At 33.7% G+C, this 27,247-nt stretch overlaps 1 protein-coding gene across 1 annotated transcript in view; it reads right to left on the reverse strand.

Moving 5' to 3' along the window:
- The window catches only part of LOC134256534 (tetraspanin-36-like), a 58,006-nt gene that overhangs the window by 19,348 nt on the left and 11,411 nt on the right, over positions 1-27,247 (reverse strand). The gene's annotated exons all lie outside the window — the stretch shown is intronic.

A 27,247-nucleotide genomic window follows, 5' to 3' on the forward strand; every position in this document is an offset into this window, starting at 1 on the left:
AAGACTGATGTTGGGGAAATTCCTAGAGAACTTCCATTTAGGAACATTGCAAGACACTGCAGTGCAATACAAGAGGCATTTTTGTTCAGCAATTCAGATTTCCCCTCAAGAAAGCACAAAATCTGTTCTTATACAGCGGAGGAATTTACCCACCACCACCCTTCAAAGATGTCCTTTTGTACAAATTTTGCCTTCGCTTCTGCAAAAGGTTTTGAAATTTGCATAATTGAAGTCACCTCTCACTGAAGTAAGATAACTCCACCCACTTGATAATGTCCCTTTCGACTTACACGCATACAGAATTGGTCGAAATCCACATCATGTTTAATGCCATTTTTAACCCAATTACACCGTGTGCTAATAAATGACCGTTCTCTTATTTCCATTAAAATTGTGTCAAATATGCAAGGCAGTTTTGCAACAAGGACTAGAATTCTTAGATGAATTTTGATAGGACATCAGCTTCTTTAGCTTTCTTGAACGGATAACCAGCTGAGAGTTAACAATGAATAGCGGACGGCCTTAAAGGGGTGAGTTTCTCTCATCGTATTATTACTAGGGCTGTATCAATATATCGATATATCGATACGTATCGATATTCAAGAAAAATATCGTATCGAAAAATAACTTCCAATACATATCGGACAGACAGTTTTTCTTCTAATTCTGTTTAAAAGATGGGAATTTCAATCACCAAAGATTATATTTTACTTTTTTGAATTAAAACTGTTCAGTAATGATATAATTTGTAAGGAAATAACACAGTTTTTATAATTATAACAAAATACAAAGAGAAAATTATTTGAACATGTTGCTTTTACTGTCATGAAAAGTTTTAGTTTGAAGTGTTATTTGTAAAGACAATGAGACAAAAACTTCAAAATGGGTAATAAAACACTTAATTGTTATGAAATTTATGCATTAAAATGATTAACAAGCCCTCTCTGATGGACTTGTCTTAGAATCCAGTATATCGCATATCGCTTTAAAAAATATTGTATCGTATCGTATCGAAATTTTTGGCTCAATACACAGCCCTAATTATTACGGTACCACTAGACATTTAATCCTTATGGTCTGAACTAATTATTTACTTGCACGGATGGCCAATGGAACTCTCGTGATATGAAAACTGAATATTTTGTCATATGCAATGTAAATTACTCCCAAACTACTAGATGCAATTTTGTAACAATCAAAGTTCAGAGAATAATTCTAACAGAGAATAAGATCCCTCCACGTGCCTCAAATAAACGAAACATGAAACAATGAGAATATACTAATTTCGTAATTTGCTCTTTTGCAGAAACTTAATATCAACGTTTAAAGAGGGTGACTGGAAATTCCAGAAGCCCCCCGTTTTTTGGAGAATACCCATACAGAAGGGGAGAAGCCCCAATAAAGTGGTAGAAGCCCCATAAAATTGAATGAAATGGGGTACATAAAACCCTAAGGCAATGTTTAAATGAATGATATTGATATCCGTAAATTTTTATAGCCAATTTTACCTCAGAGTCGACAGAAATCGGGCGCCATTACTGGTTTACCGTACACCACGCCCGATCTAATTTCGAAGCGAGCTGCTGTTTATCATCGTATAGATAAAGTTAAAATAATTCATTTTAATTTAAATATGTTTGTTATGCTAGATATATATCAAATATTATGTAATACATATTTAAAAAAAAATTAAGGACGTTAGCCATGAAGATAATATGAATTTGTGTATCAATTATTCATATTATCCCAATGTTACCAGCTCTAGCCACTTGGAGGTCTTTTTGTAGAGCCATAATTTAAGAATTTTTTTTATTTTTGAGATTTTAGAGAAATTCTGAATTCAGAGATATAAACATATCCAAAAGCTTCAAAGCAACAATAATAATAAAAAATTGTAATGATAATTAATTAATTAATAATTACTAATTATATGTTTCAAAGAGAACCAAAAAAACTAACCTTTTTATGTTCTTTTCTTAGAAAAAAAAATCAGATGTTTTAAATATTTTCCATCAGTTGTTTACATTTTGAATTGTCTTTAAATTAACACAATGAATAAAAAAAAAAAAGTTAAAAAAAAAAAAACACACACCACAAAATAAAATAACAGTTTTGACTGAATTTTAACAATGAAAAAATCTCAGTCTGGACTGGTTGAAAGTGAACTGAAAATCTTTTATCATCTCCAAGCATAGGTATTTTATGTAATTTTACATTTCATTGCCAGTTGAATCTGTCGACTAAAAACTTCCATTGCCTCTCTGTTCAAACTAATCCCATTGTCACGCCAAATGTTTTTATTTGAATTCATTAGACCCCTACATCTCTAAAATATCACATTCTGAGAATTTCCATATTTCCTTCGTAGTGTGTTATTTATGTCAAAAACAGTAGAATAGAATTGTTTTTTTCCTGGATCCATGGTTCCACAAATCATTTGCCTAAACAGACTTCCAATAAATATTTTTTGAAACGAATCATTTCTTAACAGTTTTTCAATAATGTTTTGGATTCCTAACACTATATCTGACACAGATGATGAATTTATGTCTTTTTCTCCCACTTGCAGATTGAAACACTTTTGTTGGATTAAATTCAACTGTGAATACTGTTTGGTGTTGTGTTGTGTTAGGTTAGGTTAGGAACAAATTTTTTTTTTTTAAATGTTGCTAATTAAATTATAAATTACTTTCTCGGAAATTTGTTATAATATATAATTTTATGTCAATTACTTTCATTTGGCTGTAATATGTTTATACATGAACAAAAGATTGACTAGGAATAATGATAAAGTATCTTTAAGTTTTTTTTAAATTTTTTATTTTCTTTTATCTTTCAGTCATCTTTCAGTCCTTTGGCTTTAATATTTTTCTGTGTCAAAATTCAAATCATGGCTCTACAATTAAGGAGGCCTCCACGTGGCTAGAGCTGGGAACATAAGGAAACTATGAATATTTTTCAGGTATTACTAATTTAAAAGGTCTTTATTAATTTATCATTATTATTAGTATCAAAATTATCAAAATTCATATTTTCCTTATGTGTGTGCTAACGTCCTTAAAATGAAAATTTGTATTTAAAGCATATTACCAGTTCATATCACCAGTATTTAAAAAAAAAAAGATCATATTACAAAATCATTTATTTTACAATTTGATAATGAAAGTCAAGAACAATTGAGCATAGTTAATGATCAGTGTATATACACATATGCCCTGCCAGAGGGGGGTTGGTCAGACTAGCTGAGAACAGGTGTTTGAACAAAAGGAGTTTATTGTCAACTTGACCATGTGTCAACAGCTGTGTATATAGTGCATGTACACACACAGGGGTGCCTCTCTATCCCAGTACATAACAACACAGCTAGCTGATGTGTAAATAATATTTTCACCATATTCTCATAGTTTTCACCTTCTCATAATACCCACTTTACAAGTGTTTACATATGCAATTATGCACATTTTATTAATTTTTATGAAACTTTTTTTATTTCATAGACCTCATGGATTCTAATAATTTCATTCTAATGGATACATATTGCTTTCTAATATCAATGAGTATAATTTTTTCTATTACATGCACATAAAAAAATTAATAAACAAAAACTCCCCCAAATAAAACAGAACCAAAAAAAAAAAATTACAACAAACCTAAGGAACTGGAAAATAATAATGTTCAATGCATGAATACTGAATTTCAAATTTATATATAAACATAAAAGGAAAACAAACCAAAACAAATACCTTAGAAATTAAATAAATTAACAACTTGATTCATTAATTAATTTAACCTAATTATATATTATAAATGATTGGAATTTAAAAAAAGGAACTTTATTAATTGATTAATTGCCTAGTTAAATTCATTTTAAAAAACAATCAATTAGTATTTTCACTGTCTAAATGTCTATCAACAGGTTAAATCTCAACGTTTTTATGTAACAGTACACATCAGCTGTACAAATATTTTCATATTTTCCATAATGATTTTCAATATAAAATTCTTTTTGGTAGGTACAACCCAGTGTGGATAAAAGTATTCAAGTAGGCCATGAAATATGTTCATAATTGATATTTTGTTTCATTAAGGAAATATGTAAATATTTAATGCTTCATTTATATTCTTAACTTTCCTTTCATATTTTTTTTTTTTTGAAAATAAAAATCTAGATTATATTATTAACTTTTGATCAAGATTACGCTAATGATTTACACGGATTACTCGAAACGACTTCAGCGATCACGATTTTAGATCGGGCGTGGTGTACGGTTTATGAAGACAAGAAGAAATGGCGCCCGATTTCTGTCGACTCGGAGGTAAAATTGGCTATAAAAATTTACGGATATCAATATCATTCATTTAAACATTGCCTTAGGGTTTTATGTACCCCATTTCATTCAATTTTATGGGGCTTCTACCACTTTATTGGGGCTTCTCCCCTTCTGTATGGGTATTCTCCAAAAAACGGGGGGCTTCTGGAATTTCCAGTTACCGGTTTAAAGAATATGTCTATGGGATGAAAACACTTAAGCATGATATAGATACACTAAATACTAGTTTTAATGTTTGAAGCATAAATTTCAGGGACAATTCAATTCATTTCTCTCTCTCTTTCTCTCTCTCTCTCCCCTTGTATGAAAGTTTCATTAAATTATTTTACATTTAATAAATACATTTACAATATCTCTTAAAGAAGTGTTACGAATTTTCCCCATGACCAAAATAACCCACAGATTGGATCACCCCAATTTATGCCCTGAATATTTAATCTATGTATCGTAAATTTATTTGTAGATATCATGGGAATATTACCAATCATCGTATGTCATTAATGTATGCTTTATAATTCATTGTATATGTTTATTTCATGGATATCCTTTCGTTGTAATGTACAAACCCGAATTTCCTCCATATACCAGCCCAATCGTAATAGCAAATGGCCGTCTGGCATTGTTATTCGATCAAGGTACCCAAATCCATCTTGGCATCGTTACCAAAACAATTCCCAAACATCAGATCATCCTTTTTCCCGCATTTGTAATGATAAAGCCTTTACTTGATGCAAAAGTTGTTTGTGTTACCATACAAACGTCGCGCGAATACTGGCGGTACCGCTGGTTATTCGCACGTGAACTAATTCGGCCCTAGTGATGAAAAGGTATATAAAGAAGGCACTTTGAACTTTTTCTTCAGTCTGGGACGTTGGTCAGACTCATCAACATCTGACCAGCTCTAAGGATCCCAACTCCCCAGAAGTGGGTAAAATCTGATGCCCCCATATTGGGTAAATTAACCCAATCTGCCAAACCCGGCAGATCCATACCCAATTGATTTGTAACCCAATCTGCCAAGCCCGGCAGATCCATACCCAATTGATTTGTAACCCAATCTACCAAGCCCGGCAGATCCGTACCCAATTGATTTATTGATTATAAATTCATCCGGTTGACCTATTTGATCCGGATAACCTTTTATTGCCGGTTAACCCATAATTTATTACTGCCTAATTGCCAATTATTTCATTGTTATATGTTATTCATTGTTTTCACCATAATAAATTTTATAAATTTGCAACCTGACTTTTCATTTAGAGTTCAAGGGTAAATTTCAGAAACAGGAGACCCACAATAATTTATTTTCATTGTAACAAACCCTGGACCAGGCGGAAACGTTACAATTTGGTGTCAGAAGTGGGATATTTTATATCTTGTTTTTGTTTACCCTAAGAAAAAAACAAAACCATTTCTTAACATTTTTGTAAATTTTTATTACTTCAAATTTTTCTTTTGGATACAAATTTTGTACAATGGAGGCAGATGAAAGTTTTGAAATTACTTTTAAACCGCACCCATTTTCACCCAATGTTCATGTTAATTCTCATGACCGCCCGGATATCCCAAGTCACCATTCCATGCCGGCATCAAATTCAATGCTACATGTACCTGCAAGAGATAATCAACTTGATGTTATTCTCTCAATGTTACATGATATGAAATCCAAATTTGAACAAGATAGTCAAGAAATGCGAATGAAATTTCAGCATGTTGAAAAACAAAATGAAATCCTGCAAAGGGATAATGCTGAACTTAGAAAATTATATAGTGACAGGGGAGACAATCATCACAGTCCCAGTGCCCCGTCACATACAACCCAATCCAAAACCAACAATGTAAATGAGTCCAATTGTCCCTACAGTGTCTCATTTGGGTCCAGAGATTGCCCCCGGTCCATTTCCATGAATGACCATCCAATAAATGAGTTTTCAACTCCTCAAGAAAACAGAACCCATTACCCAGTGTCTGTTAAATCCAACGCACCCGTAAAGTTAAAAGATTTTGATGGGTCGGAGGATTTTAATGATTTCCTGGTCCATTTTGAAATTCTGGTAACCTTGCATGGCTGGGACTATAGAACAAAATCCCTCTACTTAGCCAGCAGCCTTGCAGGTAGTGCCAGAGCTTTGCTCACTGAGTTAAATGAAACCCAAAGAACAGATTACAAGTGTTTAGTGGATATTTTAAACAGACGATTTGGTTCTGTAGAAAGAGCAGAACTTTTTAGAGCCCAACTTAAAACTCGGGTTTTGGGAAACAATGAAACCATATCTGAACTGGCCCAATCCATTAAGAAGTTAACCCGCCAGGCCTACCCAACCACTGATCAAAGTGTGCTAAGTATCTTAGCCCTAGAACAATTCATAGATGCCCTACCTGACCCTGATATCCGTCTCCGATTAAGAGAGGCAAGGCCCAAAGACATAAATGAAGCTGAAATTTTGGCCATTCGGTTTGAAACTTATAGATTGGCAGACGCCCAAAGAAATAAAACTGTCCATGCCATTAACAAAACAGAACCCATTCAAAGCTTGCGTGATGACCTTAAATCCCTTACCCAAGAAATCAGAGCTCTAGTAAGAAATTGTCAAATGCCTACCCAAAATATGGCAGAAACCCCATATGCATATTATCATGTATATGAGAACTCATACCAAACCCCTTATCAGAATTATTCCAATATGGGCTCATATGAAAATTCAGTCAGACCCGACTACCAAATCAATAGACCAACAAATTATGGACCAGGACCCCAGGGTTCACCCTACCAAGGAAATTCTAACAATTGGAAAAATTTCCCCAAGAACCCAAGTCAAACTCAATTCCGACCTCAAAATCAGGGAAACTACCCTGCGTCGAATTCGGGGGTCGGAAGTCGACAGGTTCAAGGGGCAGACCCCAACACTTGCCATTAAATATGGCTCAACCTCTCTCACTAAAGCCCAAACCAAATATTGAAAATAAAACAGAATTTGAATCCCAGAAAGATATCCCTTGTACTGAACCTATCCCCAAAGAAATTTTAGTGAGAGATCCAAATGGGGGAAATGATGGAATTTATGTTGTTGGAAAAATTGGAAATAAAGAAACAAATATACTAGTAGATATGGGTGCTAGTGTGACCATTGTCAGTACCCAATTCTTTGAAAATTTAGATACTGTGGAAAAGCCCCAAATTACCCCAGTATCTATCAAACTTACATCTGCAAGTGGTGATGCAATCCCAGTTAAGGGAGAATGCCCAATCAAAATATCCCTTGAAAATTTTCAAGTTACCCATAAAGTACTTGTGGCCAATATACAAAACCCATGCATATTGGGACTAGATTTTATGACTCAGAATTCATGTGACCTTTTTGTAAAACAGATGAAACTAAAGATACAGGGTCTAGACATTCCCTGCTTTAGTAAATCTTGTGTAAAAATTGTGTCTTGTGGCAAGATAAGTCTTGCCGAGGATATTGGAAATCCTCCCCATTGTGATTATGTTGATCCCAAAAAGGTAGATAACCCTTTACTTATGGATGAGGTTGGAATAATAGAACCTATCCAAAATTTTGATGAGAAATGTAAATTAAAGATTCCCCAAACCCCTGTAACTGTAGACAGAGAAGTCACAGTTTGTCACATGAATATGAAAGACAAATGTAGCAAACTATATGAGAATACCCAAAGTGCCACAGTCAAATGTATTGACAAAACAGTAAATGTATTGGAAGACCCATCCAATACCAATACCATTAATGCTTTTAGCCAAGAGCTCAACCCCCAATATCCAGACCACTTGCAATGTATTAATGTTCAGAAAATCCCCAAAGAAATTATGAATGAACCAAAGCAAGAGTTCCATTTGAATGAAAATTGCCATGAAGCTTTCGACAAACTCCAAAGAGCCCTAACATGCTCCCCAAACTTATCCTACCCCAACAATAAAGAATTACAAAATAGTGTTGGAAAATCATATGTGCCATACCCATCACTTAACCGAGACATGATGATTCCTAGTTCATACCTTGCCGTGAGGAGCCTTCCAAACCGTATGATGTACTTCCGGACATTGATCCTGGACATGTCGCAATGACGCTGGATTCGTAATACACGGACGTGCACTGGACCTTTTGGATATTTCAAAGGACTATATCGTATAACTTTGTGAACCGTATAATAATTGTGAACACTAGTGGTATGCAGATTTGTGAATTATCTCCGTCGTGACTTTTCTATTCCAATGGATCCAGGATTGGTAAGAAGTGATGAACTGTGATGAACAAAAACATTTTGGTAAAAGTAAATGTATTGATAATTGATGAACTGTTATTCATATTATTGTTATTCATAACTATGATTCATAACTATTGACCACATTGTTATAATTGCTATGTATTTTTGTGACCCATGATTGTGTTATTACAAATATTATTCTTCATGACAATGTTCCCATGAAATATACTCCCAAAATGAGATTTGATAAAACAATCCGACATTCGGGACGAATGTTTTCATGGAGGGGGAGCTCTGTTACGAATTTTCCCCATGACCAAAATAACCCACAGATTGGATCACCCCAATTTATGCCCTGAATATTTAATCTATGTATCGTAAATTTATTTGTAGATATCATGGGAATATTACCAATCATCGTATGTCATTAATGTATGCTTTATAATTCATTGTATATGTTTATTTCATGGATATCCTTTCGTTGTAATGTACAAACCCGAATTTCCTCCATATACCAGCCCAATCGTAATAGCAAATGGCCGTCTGGCATTGTTATTCGATCAAGGTACCCAAATCCATCTTGGCATCGTTACCAAAACAATTCCCAAACATCAGATCATCCTTTTTCCCGCATTTGTAATGATAAAGCCTTTACTTGATGCAAAAGTTGTTTGTGTTACCATACAAACGTCGCGCGAATACTGGCGGTACCGCTGGTTATTCGCACGTGAACTAATTCGGCCCTAGTGATGAAAAGGTATATAAAGAAGGCACTTTGTACTTTTTCTTCAGTCTGGGACGTTGGTCAGACTCATCAACATCTGACCAGCTCTAAGGATCCCAACTCCCCAGAAGTGGGTAAAATCTGATGCCCCCATATTGGGTAAATTAACCCAATCTGCCAAGCCCGGCAGATCCATACCCAATTGATTTGTAACCCAATCTGCCAAGCCCGGCAGATCCATATCCAATTGATTTGTAACCCAATCTACCAAGCCCGGCAGATCCGTACCCAATTGACTTATTGATTATAAATTCATCCGGTTGACCTATTTGATCCGGATACCCTTTTATTGCCGGGTAACCCACAATTTATTATTGCCTAATTGCCAATTATTTCATTGTTATATGTTATTCATTGTTTTCACCATAATAAATTTTATAAATTTGCAACCTGACTTTTCATTTAGAGTTCAAGGGTAAATTTCAGAAACAGGAGACCCACAATAATTTATTTTCATTGTAACAAACCCTGGACCAGGCGGAAACGTTACAGAAGTTTTTAGTCAATTGTGTTGAATGTATTTAGCAACAATGCAATCTCTCTTTCTCTCTCTCTCCCCTTGTATGAAAGTTGTATTAAATTGAATTTATTAATCAAATAGCAATATGTGATAATTCAAGTCACATTGATTTTATCGTTGTGTAGTGAAAGACTGATGTTGAGGAAATTCCAAGAGAACTTCCATTTAGGAACATTGCAAGGCACTGCAGTGCAATACAAGAGGCCTTTTTATTCTGCAATTCCGATTTTTCCCTCAAGGAAGCACAAGATCTCTTCTTATGCAACGGAGGGATTTACCCACCACCAAACTTCAAAGATGTCCTTTAGTACAAATTTTGCCTTCGCTTCTGCAAAAGGTTTTGAAATTTGCATAATTGAAGTAAGATAACTCCACCCACTTGATAATGTCCCTTTGACTTGCATACAGAATTGGTCGAAATCCACATCATATCTAATGCCATTTTTAACCCAATTAGACCCTGTACTAATAAATGACCGTTCTCTTGTTTCCATTCAAATTGTGTCAAATATGCAATACAGCTTTGCAACAAGGACTAGAATTCTTAGATGAATTTTGATAGGACATCAGCTTCTTTAGCTTTCTTGAACGGATAACCAGCTGAGAGTTAACAATGAATAGCGGTCGGCCCAAATGGGGTGAGTTTCTCTCATCGTATTATTACGGTACCGCTAGACATTTAATCCTTATGGTATGAACTAATTATTTACTTGCACGGATGGCCAATAGAACTCTCATGATATGAAAAGGAAATATTTAGTCATATGCAATGTAAATTACTCCCAAACTACTAAATGCAATTTTGTAACATTCAAAGTTCAGAGAATAATTCACACAGGGAATAAGATCCTTCCACGCGCTTCAAATAAACAAAACATAAAACAATGAAAACATATTAATTTCTTAATTTGCTCTTTTGCAGAAACTTGATATCAACGTTTTAAGAATATGTCTGTGGGATGAAAATACTTAAGCATGATATAGATACACAAAATATTAATGTTTGAAGCATAAATTTCAGGAACAATTCCATTCATCTCTCTCTCTCTCTCCTTGTCTCTCCCTCTCCCCTTGTATGAAAGTTTTCTTAAAATATTATAAATTTAATGGATACATTCACAATATCTCTAAAAGAAGTTTTCAGTCAAATCTGTTGAATATACTAGTATTTAGCAGCAATGCAATCACTCTCTCTCTCTCTCCCCTTGTATGAAAGTTTTATTAAACTGAACTTATTAATCAAATAGTTATATTCACTTTATAATATCTATTAGAGGTCCTCAGTTCATTGTGTTGATTGCAATTAAAATTTGAGGTTTATTTCTGTATTTGCACTGTTTCGCACGTGTCATTTCTGTTCAAAACTCATTTCCAGTACCACGATTCATCATGTGATAAATGAAGTCACATTGACTTTATCGTTGTGTAGTGAGACTGATGTTGAGGAAATTCCAAGAGAACTTCCATTTAGGAACATTGCAAGACACTGGAGTGCAATACAAGAGGCCTTTTTATTCTGCAATTCAGATTTTCCCTCAAGGAAGCACAAGATCTCTTCTTGTACAGCGGAGGAATTTACCCACCACCACCCTTCAAAGATGTCCTTTTATACAAATTTTGCCTTCGATTCTGCAAAAGGTTTTGAAATTTGCATAATTGAAGTCACCTCTTACTCAAGTATGATAACTCCATCCACTTGATAATGTCCCTTTGACTTATACGCATACAGAATTGGTAGTTATGTTCTAATTCGTTTCACTCAAACGAACATAAATTATTTACAATCAAAACAAGAACACTTGTCTATATAGGAAATGGAAGCGCTTGCTTGCCAGTATTTATTAGACGTATACATTTACAAAAACAAGTCTTCAATGGTACCGATTCTCTACCTTCCTTCTACAATATATCAAAAATATAATTAATCACACATAACAGTACAAAATGCATTTTAACACAATGCTTTAAATGTCCTCACTTCACTGATTAAAAACGTAATATAATGCATGTAAGAACACAATTATGCTTCCCTCGCCGCCCAGGAAAAACCATAGATAAAAAACAACATCGATTTATGTTGAAAAAACTATGGAAACCTGTAAGTCCGCAGCAATTGCGAGGTAAACAAAATGAATGGCGGACTCATTCTCACAAACTTACGTACGTATCATATATTATAATGTACAATTAATCGACTAGTTTAAGTAAAACCTATGCAAAATGAATGTAAGTTAGAACTATCAGCAAACACATTTCGACTATATGTAGCTAATATGTACCCTTACACAACAATCTTACATTTATATCAAATTTTACATAAAATTATCTACAGCGACTAAGCAAATTGTTTCCCATCTTTGACAATTAATCTGTTGTGTACAGAACTTTTAATTTTCTTGAAATGAAAACAATTACTTTCTTTATTAAACAAATTACTAGTAAAAGGTTGAAGTAAGTAAGAGAGTGGGTGGGTGGGTGTGAATGTCGCAAAGCAAAGCCTTCGAATGAGTTAAAATCATGATTAAAGTGAATACCTGTTCACCCGTTCTACAGGTATCGACCTTTAAATACTGACCAATAGCTACTGTCGCTAATATTAGCGCACATAATAAACAAAAGCACGTGTTCCTAGTACACATGATAAATTAATTTATGTTCTAATTCGTTTCACTCAAACGAACATAAATTATTTACAATCAAAACAAGAACACTTGTCTATATAGGAAATGGAAGCGCTTGCTTGCCAATATTTCGAACATAAAGAAAGAGGGCTCTGGTTTTTCTACAAGCTCAAGAAGCAGTTAAAAATTAATGTTCATTTATATAAGGAATCTTTGCTAAAAATTTTTGTACATGTTGATCTTTATTGCATTTTCTTGATCATACGTGTGTTTAACAATTTCTGATGGAAACTTTATTTATTTATTTTTAAGTAAAAATAGATATGCAATCTTAACCTATATTTGTCCAAATAAATATAAAGCATTCAAAATGTTTATCCGATTCTTGTGTTGAATATATGTTTGGAACAATGATCCTTTTTAAACAAGCTTTTGCAACAAAGCAACCATAGTTTTGACGCTGATACTGGAAATAAAAAACTAGATCGTACTCACTTTGTTCAGGTCCGTTTTGTTTTTTCTATAAATGATAAAGAATAAGTATCATAAAATAACATCGAATCTCCATACATTATTCGTTCAATTAACTCAAACATACATCTTAAGCTATCAAACATAAGAAACTAAACAAATCATATCTTATATAGTGTTTTATATTATTGATATGGATTTCACCATTAGCAAGATTGAACGCATACATATATTTCTTTTATAAAAGTATGTCTTAAAGATTTCATTTTTCAGACATGGCAGATGTTATCAGATGTAAATCATCATAATATGCGCTGTTAATACAGTTGTATTTTCCTTCAATTCACTTAATTGCTTATTAAAATTGACCGTTCAAAAACAAAAACATCAGTATATTCTTTTAAGTATATAGAACCATACAACTTATGTCTTTATCTTTTTGGGTATAGACTTTGATTTTACCATTTGCTAGATTGAACGCAAACGTATTTCTCCTATACATTTATGAATTTTAAATAGAAAACATCTTTACATTCCAAACAAAACAAATGACGATTGTTTATCTTAAGTAATCATCATAATTTTCGCCGTATAGCATGTTCCTTAAATTTGCTTGTCGAAAGTAAATAAGTTCTGAAAATCAATTAAAATTTGCAACAAGCCTTTTAGAATACATGTGTATCAAATTTGTATAGCATAGTATCGCTGTAAATTATTTGCTGGCTGCATCATTCCGTGCACCAGAAATCATCATTATTACACCACTGACAACATACTATTCGATTAGACTTTAACAAGCTGTGGCGTGCTACACACCAGAAAAATGTTTAGAATTACACTGGCTGCATCAATACGCACCAGGACTTCCACTGGCTACAACATGCTATGCACCAGGACTTCTACTGGCTGCAACATGCTATGCACCAGGACTTGCACTGACTGCAACATGCTATGCACCAAAATTTCCACTGGCTACAACATGCTATGCACCAGGACTTCCACTGGCTACAACATGCTATGCACCAGGACTTTCACTGGCTATAATGTGCTATGCACCAAGACTTCCACTGGCTGCAACGTGCTATGCACCAGAAACACCCTGAAAACTCTACTTGCGTCACATACGCAGCAACATCAACTTACTAACTTCACTGGCTGCAACGTGCTATGCACCAAGAACATAATGATAAATCTACTAAATGAGGCATACTAAGCACCAGGATTACTATAAAGACCACTGTGCATTAAATATATCTTATATATACTGAATCTTCATGTGCAATAAAACCAACACTTCATAACTGTGCAAAAATATAACTATTTTACAAACTTCTACTACAAAATACAATTAAGTACTGTTTTTCCATTATACTATATAGAGAATTTTTTCAAATGTAATTTTTTAATGACTTCTAGATCACTATTCATTTTATATTCTGCGACAGTGTGCATGGATATTATTTTTATAAACTTTTAAATTTCTTAAGCCTTTAGAGCGGCATTTCCATGTATATCTGATTTTCTAATTTTAAACGAAGCAGTATTATATATATTACACAGATAAAGTATAATCACAACCGTTCAATGTTCAATATAGATACAAATACAGGGTCTTGAGCCTTTAGAGTGGCATTTCCATGTACATCCGATTTTCTAATTTTTAACGAAGCAGTATCATATATAACACAGATAAAATATAATCACAACCGTTCAATGTTCAATATAGATTCAAATACAGGGATATAAAAAACGTCCCTCATTCAAAATTTATAAATCATTACGATTATTTCAAAATAAAACCTAGAATAATAATAGTTAAGATATTCCTATTTAAGACCTTCTGGTATTCCCTCCCAAAAAATATATATACAATTTTATGCTTGTATGTTCTTGAAAACTTAGACTGAGACTATCTATACATTGAATCAAAAAGCTCCTCGACACTTAACAACTTCAACCGACGTTTACTTGTTTTCAAATATCGCATGTCTTTTGAAAACAAACTGCAAATTAAATTTTATTTGCGTCGTAGTGCTGATGAGTGAAATCTAGTTTGTTCAAGTCGTGTCCAAAACAACATGATATGGCTAATTATAAATATCAATACGTTCACAGATGAATCAAAATTTGACCGTGAAACCTGAACACAATCAATCGTATTCCATATAACCTCATTATAATATTTTACTGAAATATATAGTATACTCGGATATTTATCATTAGACCAGAAAAGAAAATCAACAATATAAAATAACATTTCTTAAATGTTTGAAAGCTTTTTAAAAAATTTCAAAGAGATAAAATTAATCCAGAGCTTTTCCCTTCTATCTTTAATTTAATAACGAGAAAATGAAATGATTTCATTTACAAGCAGTAGGCTTTTGTATTTTTGATTGATAGTATTTAAAATACATCTATCTTATATCTAGAGGTTTTATCTAGAGTTTGCTGTTTTCCATGTGAAGCTGAGTGTGTTGCAAAGAGAATCTGTAAAAATTAAGCTGAATTATAATCTCCCGACCTAATTTAACTTAGTTGTGAAATCAAATCCAAATCAGTCTTTAAGGGTAATTTGTTAAATAAGCATACATGTACAAATGCATTCATACAGTATATCGAAGCCTGCTGTAGATTCTAGCTACTCTCTCATAATCATAAGCGAAATCATTTATCGAAGTGGTACATGTATTCTGTGTGTTTAAATGAATGTCATACTGCCCTATAAACAATTAAAAAATGGTTTGTATATTCTCCATCATCATGATACTGATTGTATAATTATTATTTACTATGATTTACTGTTTACAAGTTATAAATTTATATTGTATACAATAAAATGTATGTCTTACGTAATAAAGTGAATTGAATTCAATTGTACATGTTGTATTCAAAACGTTTTCATTATAAATAACTTAAGTATACTGAAAGGAAAAAGAAACGCAGGGTAGCATAATGTTCGAAAAAATGCTGACCACATGACCCAAAATTACGAAAATTGGTCAGAAGAGAAATTGAGTTACTGTGTACCAAAATCAGAATTCAGAATTACTCAACCATAAAATTCATGACGTCACGTAGGAAAACGTTAAAAAGCCAAAAACACGTGCAATTTGATAGCGACGAGTTTGTCAACAAATCTTGTTGTATTATTTGATGCATATGAGGTATGCACATCGTTTTTCAATATTAAGGGTCATTATGAATTTCTTGCAATCTTGGCACAGTTAACGGAAATTCAATGGGGTCTTGTTTTCGAATTGCCTAATTAATGAAAAAGGCAACAACGGTTTACTTAGCAGTTTCTTGTAAATTTTCCCCTATAAAACTTGTTACCCGTTGTCAGAGAGGGTCTGGAATGGTTTTCAATCAACCGTGACGATGACGTTAACGCGAAACAGAGCCATGTTACGAGCGGGTTATTCGTCCTACCATCTCTTAAATTGCCACCTTACTACCACAAAAATAGACATTTATACAGTAGACAATTATAATCATTAAATTCATACAAAATTTGAAAGAAAACATTTCCGCAATTTGATTTTTTGAGCCAGTCAACTTGGTGTTTTATTCCTCTCACTGGCGCATGCGCGCGCCGTTTGACTTATTTTTTTGCGTGGTTACCCATGCCAAATATAGCCAGGGTCTGAAAGATAAATACTCTAATGAAATTCCATGCAAAGGAGAAATAAGGCTCTGACAGATGCACGGGAGAGACATTGAAGATAATGAGAGTTTTCGATTTTCACTTTTGGGGGGTATCGTCATTTGAAATTCAGTAACTCATGAATTATTACACAAAATCAAATGGGAATTTGGTTATATCTTTTTGAAAGATGATTTTAAAAGTTAGATATAAAAACTAAAACACATTTTAAGAAAAACAAATTTTATTCACCTCAAAAGTTTACCCTGCGTTTCTTTTTCCTTTCAGTATATTATCGAAAATACTTATCTTTTACTTCAATGACCATTATGTACTCTCTGCTTATGGATGTAAAATCTGTTGAACTGTTCAGGCGATTCTGGACCTTTGTCTTCCGATGAGCAGTGGAAAATTCTAAGAATATAGACATAGGTGAAATAACTTATCGAAAAGGTATCTTGTCTGTGTTTACTTTCATTATGTACTTTTATAATAATAAACGGGGGATAAATTAATGCCGCGTTCTTGAACTTGAACCTAATTATCACCAAAAACTGAAAACATTATTTTTAAAACTTATCTTCTGCTTCAATGGCCCTTTTTTACTCTGTATATGACTGTGAAATCTCCTTTGACCGTTGATGTAACGAATGCTGGACTTCTCGTCTTTTGTTGAGCCGTGAAAATCATAACTTCAGGTATACATGTACGTATCTAAGGTTTTAGGATTCTCGGTCTGCATGCGCTATTCTGGATACTTCACCACGAGAACTGTGTTTAATGAACCGTCTCTGTATTTTCGATGGTAAACTGAATGTTTGAAGAGAATAGCTGTCTTTGTCGAATGCAATGCCATATAAAATTTGTAGACTGCATGGTTGTAGAATCGACTTTCCAAACAAGGATGGGCCTGTCTCCTTACAATTTTTTGTCATTAGGAACTATACGTCTGAATGTCGCAAAGCAAAGCCTTCGAATGAGTTAAAATCATGATTAAAGTGAATACCTGTTCACCCGTTCTACAGGTATCGACCTTTAAATACTGACCAATAGCTACTGTCGCTATTATTAGCACATAATAAACAAAAGCACGTGTTCCTAGTACATAAGATAAATTAATAAATCCACATCATATTTAATGCCATTTTTAACCCAGTTGCACCCTGTGCTAATAAATGACCGTTCTCTTATTTCCATTCAAATTGTGTCAAATATGCAATACAGTTTTGCAACAAGGACTAGAATTCTTAGATGAATTTTGATAGGATATCAGCTTCTTTAGCTTTCTTGAACGGGTAACCAGCTGAGAGTTAACAATGAATAGCGGTCGGCCCAAAAGGGGTGAGTTTCTCTCATCGTATTATTATGGTACCGCTAGACATTTAATCCTTATGGTCTGAACTAATTATTTACTTGCACGGATGGCCAATAGAACTCTCGTGATATGAAAACTGAATATTTTCTCATATGCAATGTAAATTACTCCCAAACTTTGTAACAATCAAAGTTCAGAGAAAAATTCTAATAGAGAATAAGATCCCACCACGTGCCTCAAATAAACAAAACATGAAACAATGAGAAGATATTAATTTATTAATTTGCTCCTTTGCAGAAACTTGATATCAACGTTTGAAGAATATGTCTGTGGGATGAATATATTTAAGCATGATATAGATACCAAAATATTAATGTTTAAAGCATAAATTTCAGGGACAATTCAATTCTTTCTCCCCCCTCTCTCTCTCTGTCTCTCTCTCTCCCCTTATATGAAAGTTTTATTAAATTATTCTAAATTTAATAGATACATTCACAATATCTCTTAAAAATTTTTTTTAGTCAATTGTGTTGAATGTATTTAGCGACAATACAATCTCTCTCTCTCTCTCTCTCTCTCTCTCTCTCTCTCTCTCTCTCTCTCTCTCTCTCTCTCTCTCTCCCACTGTATGATAGTTTTATAAAATTGAATTTAATAATCAAATAGTTATATTCACAACATAATATCTGTAAGAGGTCATTCCATTGTGTTGATTGCAATTAAAATTTGAGGTTTATTTCTTTATTTGCACTGTTTTGCACGTGTCACTTTTGTTCAAAACTCATTTGCAGGACCACGATTCATCATGTGATAAATGAAGTTACATTGACTTTATCGTTGTGTAGTGAGACTGATGTTGAGGAAATTCCAAGAGAACTTCCATTTAGGAACATTGCAGGACACTGGAGTGCAATACAAGAGGCGTTTTTATTCTGCAATTCAGATTTTCCCTCAAGGAAGCACAAGATCTCTTCTTGTACAGCGGAGGAATTTACCCACCACCACCCTTCAAAGATGTCCTTTTATACAAATTTTGCCTTCGCTTCTGCAAAAGGTTTTGAAATTTGCATAATTGAAGTCACCTCTTACTCAAGTATGATAACTCCATCCACTTGATAATGTCCCTTTGACTTATACGCATACAGAATTGCTAGAAATCCACATCATATTTAATGCCATTTTTAACCCAATTACACCCTGTGCTAATAAATGACCGTTCTCTTATTTCCATTCAAATTGTGTCAAATATGCAATACAGTTTTGCAACAAGGACTAGAATTCTTAGATGAATTTTGATAGGATATCAGCTTCTTTAGCTTTCTTGCACGGATAACCAGCTGAGAGTTAACAATGAATAGCGGTCGGCCCAATAGGGGTGAGTTTCTCTCATCGTATTATTGCGGTACTGCTAGACATTTAATCCTTATGGTCTGAACTAATTATTTACTTGCACGGATGGCCAATAGAACTCTCGTGATATGAAAACTGAATATTTTCTCATATGCAATGTAAATTACTCCCAAACTTTGTAACAATCAAAGTTCAGAGAAAAATTCTAATAGGGAATAAGATCCCTTCACGTGCCTCAAATAAACAAAACATGAAACAGTGAGAACATATTAATTAAGTAATGTGCTCTTTTGCAGAAACTTGATATCAACGTTTAAAGAATATATCTGTGGGATGAAAATACTTAAGCATGATATAGATACACAAAATATTAATGCTTCAAGCATAAATTTCAGGGATAATTCAATTCATTTTTCTCTCTTTCTCTCTCTCTCTCTCTCTCTCTCCCCTTGTATGGATGTTTTCTTAAATTATTATAAATTTAATGGATACATTCACAATATCTCTAAAAAAAAGTTTTCAGTCAATTGTATTGAATGTATTTAGAAACAATACACTCTCTCTCTCCCCTTGTATGAAAGTTTCATTAAATAGAATTTATTAATCAAATAGTTATATTCACAGTATAATATCTTTAAGAGGTCATCAGTTCATTGTGTTGATTATAATGAAAATTTGAGGTTTATTTCTTTTTTTACACTGTTTCGCACATGTCGTTTCTGTTCAAAACTCCTTTGCAGGACCACGATTCATCATGTGATAAATGAAGTTACATTGACTTTATCGTTGTGTAGTGAGACTGATGTTGAGGAAATTCCAAGAGAACTTCCATTTAGGAACATTGCAAGAATACAAGAGGCCTTTTTGTTCTGCAATTCAGATTTTCCCTCAAGGAAGCACAAGATCTCTTCTTGTACAGCGGAGGAATTTACCCACCACCACCTTCAAAGATGTCCTTTTATACAAATTTTGCCTTCGCTTCTGCGAAAGGTTTTGAAATTTGCATAATTGAAGTCACCTCTTACTCAAGTATGATAACTCCATCCACTTGATAATGTCCCTTTGACTTATACGCATCCAGAATTGCTAGAAATCCACATCATATTTAATGCCATTTTTAACCCAATTACACCCTGTGCTAATAAATGACCGTTCTCTTATTTCCATTCAAATTGTGTCAAATATGCAATACAGTTTTGCAACAAGGACTAGAATTCTTAGATGAATTTTGATAGGACATCAGCTTCTTTGGCTTTCTTGAACGGATAACCAGCTGAGAGTTAACAATGAATAGCGGTCGGCCCAAATGGGGTGAGTTTCTGTCATCGTATTATTACGGTACCGCTAGACATTTAATCCTTATGGTCTGAACTAATCATTTACTTGCACGGATGGCCAATAGAACTCTCGTGATATGAAAACTGAATATTTTGTCATATGCAATGTAAATTACTCCCAAACTACTAGATGCAATTTTGTAACAATCAAAGTTCAGAGAATAATTCTAAGTGGGAATAAGATCCCTCCACGTGCCTCAAATAAACAAAACATGAAACAGTGAGAACATATTAATTTCTTAATTTGCTCTTTTGCAGAAACTTGATATCAACGTTTAAAGAATATGTCTGTGGGATGAAAATACTTAACCATGACATAAATACACAAAATATTAATGTTTGAATCATAAATTTCAGGGATAATTCAATTCATCTCTCTCTCTCTCTCTCTCTCTCTCTCTCTCTCTCTCTCTCTCTCTCTCTCTCTCTCTCCCCTTGTATGAAAGTTTTATTAAATTGAATTTATAAATCAAATAGTTATATTCACAATATATCTCTAAAAGAAGTTTTCAGTTCAATTCTGTTGAATTGCAATTAAAATTTGCAATCATCTCTCTCTCTCTCTCTCTCTCTCTCTCTCTCTCTCTCTCTCTCTCTCTCTCTCTCTCTCTCTCATTGACTTTATCTATGTGTAGTGAAACTGATGTTGAAGAAATTCCAAGAGAACTTCCATTTAGGAACATTGCAAGGCACTGCAGTGCAATACAAGAGGCCTTTTTGTTCTGCAATTCAGATTTTTCCCTCAAGGAAGCACAAGATTTCCTCTTGTACAGCGGAGGAATTTACCCACCACCACCATTCAAAGATGTCCTTTTATACAAATTTTGCCTTCGCTTCTGCAAAAGGTTTTGAAATTTGCATAGTTGAAGTCACCTCTTACTCAAGTATGATAACTCCACCCACTTGATAATGTCCCTTTGACTTATACGCATACAGAATTAGTCGAAATCCACATCATATTTAATGCCATTTTTAACCCAATTACACCCTGTGCTAATAAATGACCGTTCTTTTATTTCCATTCAAATTGTGTCAAATATGCAATACAGTTTTGGAACAAGAACTAGAATTCTTAGATGAATTTGGATAGGATATCAGCTTCTTTAGCTTTCTTGCACGGATAACCAGCTGAGAGTTAACAATGAATAGCGGACGGTCTAAAAGGGGTGAGTTTCTCTTATCGTATTATTACGGTACCGCTAGACATTTAATCCCTATAGTCTGAACTAATTATTTACTTGCACGGATGGCCAATAGAACTCTCGTGATATGAAAACTGAATATTTTGTCGTATGCAATGTAAATTACTCCCAAACTACTACATGCAATTTTGTAACATTGAAAGTTCAGAGAATAATTCTAACAGGGAATAAGATCCCTCCACGTGCCTCAAATAAACAAAACATGAAACAATGAGAACATATTAATTTCTTAATTTGCTCTTTTGCAGAAACTTGATATCAACGTTTTAAGAATATGTCTGTGGGATGAATATATTTAAGCATGATATAGATACCAAAATATTAATGTTTAAAGCATAAATTTCAGGGACAATTCAATTTTTCTTTCTCTCTCTCTCTCTCTCTCTCTCTCTCTCTCTCCCCTTATATGAAAGTTTTATTAAATTATTCTAAATTTAATAGATACATTCACAATATCTCTTAAAAAACATTTTTAGTCAATTGTGTTGAATGTATAAATTTCAGGGACAATTCAATTCATCTCTCTCTCTCTCTCCTTGTCTCTCCCTCTCCCCTTGTATGAAAGTTTTCTTAAAATATTATAAATTTAATGGATACATTCACAATATCTCTAAAAGAAGTTTTCAGTCTGAATATCTCTCTCTCACTCTCTCTCTCTCTCCCCTTGTATGAAAGTTTTATTAAATTGAATTTATTAATCAAATAGTTATATTCACAATATAATATCTATAAGAGGTCATCAGTTCATTGTGTTGATTGCAATTAAAATTTGAGGTTTATTTCTTTATTTGCACGTGTCGCTTCTGTTCCAAACTCGTTTGCAAGACCACGATTCATCAGGTGATAAATCAAGTCACATTGACTTTATCGTTGTGTAGTGAGGCTGATGTTGAGGAAATTCCTAGAGAACTTCCATTTAGGAACATTGCAAGGCACTGCAGTGCAATACAAGAGGCCTTTTTGTTCTGCAATTCAGATTTTTCCCTCAAGGAAGCACAAGATCTCTTCTTGTACAGCGGAGGAATTTACCCACCACCACCCTTCAAAGATGTCCTTTTATACAAATTTTGCCTTCGCTTCAGCAAAAGGTTTTGAAATTTGCATAATTGAAGTCACCTCTTACTCAAGTAAGATAATTCTACCCACTTGATAATGTCCCTTTGACTTACACGCATACAGAATTGGTCGAAATCCACATCATATTTAATGCCATTTTTAACCCAATTAGACCCTGTACTAATAAATGACCGTTCTCTTATTTCCATTTAAATTGTGTCCAATATGCAATACAGTTTTGCAACAAGGACTAGAATTCTTAGATGAATTTTGATAGGACATCAGCTTCTTTAGCTTTCTTGAACGGATAACCATCTGAGAGTTAACAATGAATAGCGGACGGTCTAAAAGGGGTGAGTTTCTCTCATCGTATTATTACGGTACCGCTAGACATTTAATCCCTATAGTCTGAACTAATTATTTACTTGCACGGATGGCCAATAGAACTCTCGTGATATGAAAACTGAATATTTTGTCATATGCAATGTAAATTACTCCCAAACTTTGTAACAATCAAAGTTCAGAGAAAAATTCTAATTAAGATCCCACCACGTGCCTCAAATAAACAAAACATGAAACAATGAGAAGATATTAATTTATTAATTTGCTCCTTTGCAGAAACTTGATATCAACGTTTGAAGAATATGTCTGTGGGATGAATATATTTAAGCATGATATAGATACCAAAATATTAATGTTTAAAGCATAAATTTCAGGGACAATTCAGAACATTTTATCTTCTCTCTCTCTCTCTCTCTCTGTCTCTCTCTCTCTCTCCCCTTATATGAAAGTTTTATTAAATTATTCTAAATTTTAGATACATCACAATATCTCTTGATAAGATCCCTTCACGTGCCTCACAAAACATGAAACAGTGAGAACATATTAATTAAGAATGTGCTCTTTTGCAGAAACTTGATATCGTTTAAAGAATATATCTGTGGGATGAAAATACTTAAGCATGTTGTAGATACACAAAATATTAAGGCTTCAAGCATAAATTTCAGGGATAATTCAATCTCTCTCTCTCTCTCTCTCTCCCTTGTATGGATGTTTTCTTAAATTATTGTAAATTTAATGCTCTCTCTCTCTCTCTCTCTCTCCCCTTGTATGAAAGTTTTATTAAATTGAATTTATTAATCAAATAGTTATATTCACAATATAATATCTATAAGAGGTCATCAGTTCATTGTGTTGATTGCAATTAAAATTTGAGGTTTATTTCTTTATTTGCACGTGTCGCTTCTGTTCCAAACTCATTTGCAAGACCATGATTCATCAGGTGATAAATCAAGTCACATTGACTTTATCGTTGTGTAGTGAGGAGGAAATTCCTAGAGAACTTCCATTTAGGAACATTGCAAGGCACTGCAGTGCAATACAAAAGGCCTTTTTGTTCTGCAATTCAGATTTTTCCCTCAAGGAAGCACAAGATCTCTTCTTGTACAGCGGAGGAATTTACCCACCACCACCCTTCAAAGATGTCCTTTTATACAAATTTTGCCTTCGCTTCAGCAAAAGGTTTTGAAATTTGCATAATTGAAGTCACCTCTTACTCAAGTAAGATAACTCCACCCACTTGATAATGTCCCTTTGACTTACACGCATACAGAATTGGTCGAAATCCACATCATATTTAATGCCATTTTTAACCCAATTAGACCTGTACTAATAAATGACCGTTCTCTTATTTCCATTCAAATTGTGTCAAATGTGCAATACAGTTTTGCAACAAGGACTAGAATTCTTAGATGAATTTTGATAGGACATCAGCTTCTTTAGCTTTTTTGAACGGATAACCATCTGAGAGTTAACAATGAATAGCGGACGGTCTAAAAGGGGTGAGTTTCTCTCATCGTATTATTACGGTACTGCTAGACATTTAATCCTTATAGTCTGAACTAATTATTTACTTGCACGGATGGCCAATAGAACTCTCGTGATATGAAAACTGAATATTTTGTCATATGCAATGTAAATTACTCCCAAACTACTAGATGCAATTTTGTAACAATCAAAGTTCAGAGAATAATTCTAAGTGGGAATAAGATCCCTCCACGTGCCTCAAATAAACAAAACATGAAACAATGAGAACATATTAATTTCTTAATTTGCTCTTTTGCAGAAACTTGATATCAACGTTTTAAGAATATGTCTGTGGGATGAAAATACTTAAGCATGATATAGATACACGAAATAATAATGTTTGAAGCATAAATTTCAGGGACAATTCAATTCATTTCTCTCTCTCTCTCTCTCTCTCTCTCCCCTTGTATGAAAGTTTTATTAAATTGAATTTATTAATCAAATAGTTATATTCACAATATAATATCTATAAGAGGTCATCAGTTTATTGTGTTGATTGCAATTAAAATTTGAGGTTTATTTCTTTATTTGCACTGATTTGCACGTGTCATTTCTGTTCAAAACTCATTTGCAGGACCACGATTCATCATTTGATAAATCAAGTCACATTGACTTTATCGTTGTGTGGTGAGACTGATGTTGAGGAAATTCCTAGAGAATTTCCATTTAGGAAGATTGCAGGACACTGCAGTGCAATACAAGAGGCGTTTTTATTCTGCAATTCAGATTTTCCCTCAAGGAAGCACAAGATCTCTTCTTGTACAGCGGAGGAATTTACCCACCACCACCCATCACAGATGTCCTTTTATACAAATTTTGCCTTCACTTCAACAAAAAGTTTTGAAATTTGCATAATTGAAGTCACCTCTTACTCAAGTTAGATAACTCCACTCACTTGATAATGTTCCTTTGACTTGCACACATACAGAATTGGTCGAAATCCACATCATACTTAATGCCATTTTTAACCCAATTACACCCTGTGCTAATAAATGACCGTTCTCTTATTTCCATTCAAATTGTGTCAAATATTTTGCAACAAGGACTAGAATTCTTAGATGAATTTTGATAGGACATCAGCTTCTTTAGCTTTCTTGAATGGATAACCATCTGAGAGTTAACAATGAATAGCGGACGGGGTGAGTTTCTCTCATCGTATTATTATGGTAACGCTAGACATTTAATCCTTATGGTCTGGACTAATTATTTACTTGCACGGATGGCCAATAGAACTCTCATGATATGAAAACTGAATATTTTGTCATATGCAATGTAAATTACTCCCAAACTACTAGATGCAATTTTGTAACAATCAAAGTTCAGAGAATAAAACTTACAGGGAATAAGATCTCTCCATGTGCCTTAAATAAACAAAACATGACACAATGAGAACAAATCAATTTGCTTCTTTGCAGAAACTTGATGTCAACGTTTTAAGAATATGTCTGTGAGATGAAAATTAAAGCCAAAATTTCAGCAACAATTCATCTCTCTCTTCTCGTATGAAAGTTTATTGCAATTCCTCTTATACCCATGAATAACATCTAACAATACTTTTGCAGTATCTTTTTTACATACTGCCATTGTGACCTCCTATTTTACTTTTTGATCCGACAATTATTTCATTTCTCCCTGAGCAAAACACGGACTTTGCCATATTAACCATATGGGAGGTGAGGGGTCTCTCTTACAGGGAATAAGATCCCTCCAAGGTCTCCCCAGTATCTCTGGTTTGAATCAATTGCAATCGATGAGTGGAGTGTGAGCCCCTGGTGCTTTTTCCTATATCACAAATGTGTGTATCATATTTTTTCTTCTATCCATTCTATTGGCTATAGAGTCTGAGATTTACATCTTATTTTTTCCCAAAAGGTTGTACTTGTTAGATGTTAGTATGACAGTCATAATTTGGTCAAAAAAATCTGAATTTCTATTGCTTTCATAACAAGAGGCCCACAGGCCTTATAGGTCACCTGAGTATTGTGTAACAACTTTCAAACAATTAAATTTGGTTCGTGTTTAAACCGGAGGCCATGAAATTCACAATTCACAATTTTGAAAGAGGCACCATTGCATATCATAATTATTAACTTAGCATGCTTACTCTATTTACTTAATACCCAGAGGTAGATCAGAGTAACAAAGAGAAAATGCACTTTCACTTTATAACCAGTTGTGCACCTCATCCCAAAAGAACCACTGACCCTGGGGCCATATATTTCAAAATTTTGTCATAAAATGGTTGATTAATACCAAAGAGCAGATTTCAAAGCATTAATTTATTTTCAGGCTATGTAACCACCCCCCTTTGACCCTGGGGGCATTAATAACCACTTTTCTAGATGCACCTTTCTTCATCATAAATATATATATACTTGGATCATTGGCTTAAAACCCAAAAGCAAAGAAAAATATTTACAAAGAATAAATGTATTTTTACTATCTAATCAATAGAGCCCCGACTTAACACCAGAACCCATGACCCTGGGGCCATAAAATTCACAATTTTGGAAGAGGCACTCTTGCT

Source organism: Saccostrea cucullata, unplaced genomic scaffold (assembly GCF_032062105.1).
Source record: "Saccostrea cucullata isolate Sc308-1 unplaced genomic scaffold, CSIRO_AGI_Scuc_v1 ctg90, whole genome shotgun sequence".
Lineage (NCBI taxonomy): Eukaryota > Metazoa > Mollusca > Bivalvia > Ostreida > Ostreidae > Saccostrea > Saccostrea cuccullata.